General features: G+C 38.6%; 1 non-coding gene across 1 annotated transcript; it reads right to left on the bottom strand.

Moving 5' to 3' along the window:
- Nucleotides 1-1672: 1672 nt before the first annotated feature.
- LOC128897600 (U6atac minor spliceosomal RNA) lies at nt 1673-1793 on the bottom strand. The gene has a single exon (XR_008462487.1). It is a non-coding gene; the product is annotated as a U6atac minor spliceosomal RNA (small nuclear RNA).
- Between the last annotated feature and the right edge of the window lie 791 nt (nt 1794-2584).

The following is a 2584-nucleotide window of genomic DNA, read 5'->3' as shown; positions in this document are numbered from 1 at the left end:
AGAAGTCAGAGGTGTACATTTCAATTTCATATAGATATTAGCTTTCTGTAAGGAGTGTTTACATAGACTGGTCAGAGAGCAATTTCATTAATCATAGTGATAGCAAATTTATAGTAAAAATTTAAATTCCTTTCTGGATTCAAGGCCTGAGGATACAGGAGAAATTGTGGATGACTCAGAGAAATATCACAACCTCACTAAAAGCAAATAAATGCCTTCTTTCCTTCTTGATAGAAAATCAAATGATAACTTGCTTTTTAGTAGTTAGTGGTTCAGACTTGTCAAGGGGACTATGCCAATCACATCAGGATGCTTTCCATCTGGAATAGTATTGCTGAACAACTTACTCCACTCACATGTATAGTGGACAACACCAAAGGAGAGAGCACGCAAAGAAAAAAGATGTGGAATAACAGAGCAATGACAGAAGAAGGAAGGTTAGGTCAAGAGGAACTCTGGGTGATAAAAGGAGCTTCGATCAGATTTAGAAGGCAATATGGAGACAGTGAAGAAGAGGGATTTAGGAATATCTTAATGAGATCTCAATACTGGGAGCAGTGGATTACTTTTGCATTAGACTACTTTAAAAACTGGCTCATGTGAGCGTCATTTAAAGGCTGAAGACAGCAAGGTCGCAGTAGGCGTGGATGTGGAGAAGGATGAACTTGACAAACATTTTATGGGGAGGATGAAGAGGAAGAGACATTTTGAAGGTTAAACCAGGAGGATTTACTGATAATATCTATTGGCATATAGGGATAAAGAGTTAAACAACTGGAGATGAGCAGGTGAACACATACAAAAGCAGATGCTTTCAAATTTGTGCTGTCAAAATTTTCAAAATATGTCGAGGAGAAAAATATTGAAGTGTCATAAAACTAAAGTATTGATGGGTGCCTGTCTTTATAGGCAGGGAGAAGGGACATGTACAAACATGCATATTCCTGGAAGACTCTAAACTAAATAAAATGGGTAGAAGAAAGTGGAATGTCCATCCTTGCTTGCCTCAAAATAAATAAGCATTAAAAATAAATGGTTTGTGGAAACACTCCAAAAGACAGGCTTTCCATTTTATACATGGGAAGCAAAGCTGCAATTCTATACTTAAATGTGTTCTTCATTTTATGAATGGGCTCATTTATCTTTGCAAGACCAAATTAGGAGGGCGTAAGTAAATGAATATACACACAACCTAACATCACAGAAAAACAGAAACACTCAGATTGGCAAAGACCCTCAGGATCACCAAGCCCAACTGATAATCCTACTCTACAAAGCTCACCCCTAAACAATATCCCCAATCACCACATCCAAATGACCTTTAAACACATCCAGGGTTGGTGACTGCACCACCTCCCTGGGCAGCACATTCCAATGTCTGACCACTCTTTCTGTGAAAATTTTTTACCTAATGTCCAGTCTAAACCTACCCAGCTGCAGCTTGAGGCCATTCTCTCCCAGGTAATCACTGATTACCTGGGAGAAGAGACCAGCACCAGCCTTTCTACAAGCTCCTTTCAGGTCATTGTAGAGAGCAATGAGGTATCCCCTCAGCCTCCTCTTTTCTAAACTCAACAGCCCCAGCTCCTTCAGCTGCTCTTCATAAGATTTATTCTCCAGGCCCTTCACCAGCTTTGTTGTCCTTCACCAGATTCATTGCCCTATTTCTTTTTTAACATGGTTACATGCCATGAAATAGGTGGCAGTGCCTTAAGCGTATGCATGTTGGGCCACAAGGGCCTCTTCCATCCTTGTCAAGGGGAGTGCTAACCTTCTCTCCTTTCATACAACACATGCTTGATTTCAAACCACTGATCACTGTGGTTGGAATATCTTTTGTATAACTGTAGAATTCTCGTTGCTTTTCTTTTTTTTTGCTTTGTTTTGTTCTGGTTTGTTTTGTTTAGTTTTGGTTTGGTTTTGGTTTTGCTAGTGAACCAATAGAAAGACATCAGCCTACTCTTATAAATTACTGGATATTTTCTAAGCTTTGCATCATGAAGAAATGTATGCATTCACAGTGGTTTTGAAGATAACTGCAATGCTGATTGTGCATACAATGCTATGAAACTAATACGCACTTCTGACAAGTCTGAGGTAGCTTTTAAAAGATGAATATAGATAAATAAAGAGCAAGAGCTTTCATTCCAGAAACTGCCTATTGTACCAACAAAAGAGCAAAACCTGAACAGAGCTAGTCTGAGGCATGTTTCTTTTAACTGAGCATAAGCATGATATACTGTATTATAGACATTTATTATTTTGATGTGTTCAAATCTGGACTGCTAGCTGGGTATATACCAGAGTCTCACTTACAGTTTTATGCTACAGTAAAGAAAAATAAATGCTTATCAGGAAATGTGTATCAGGAAATATATTTCTTTATCAAATTAGAAGCATGAAATCAGACACTTAGGAGATGTTGTCTGATGATTATCTTATGTATGTATCCACCATAGGTTGTGAACTCCACTTTCAGACCACTGTGGATCATCCTGAGAGAGGATGGTGAGAGTACATATCAGCATAAGAGATCTTGAACATTCCAGGTAGGGTTTGTAACAGCTTCAGCCTCCTTACGTTT

Source organism: Dryobates pubescens, chromosome 11 (genome assembly GCF_014839835.1).
Source record: "Dryobates pubescens isolate bDryPub1 chromosome 11, bDryPub1.pri, whole genome shotgun sequence".
Classification (NCBI taxonomy): Eukaryota; Metazoa; Chordata; class Aves; order Piciformes; family Picidae; genus Dryobates; species Dryobates pubescens.
This window is presented reverse-complemented; position numbering and strand designations above follow the sequence as displayed.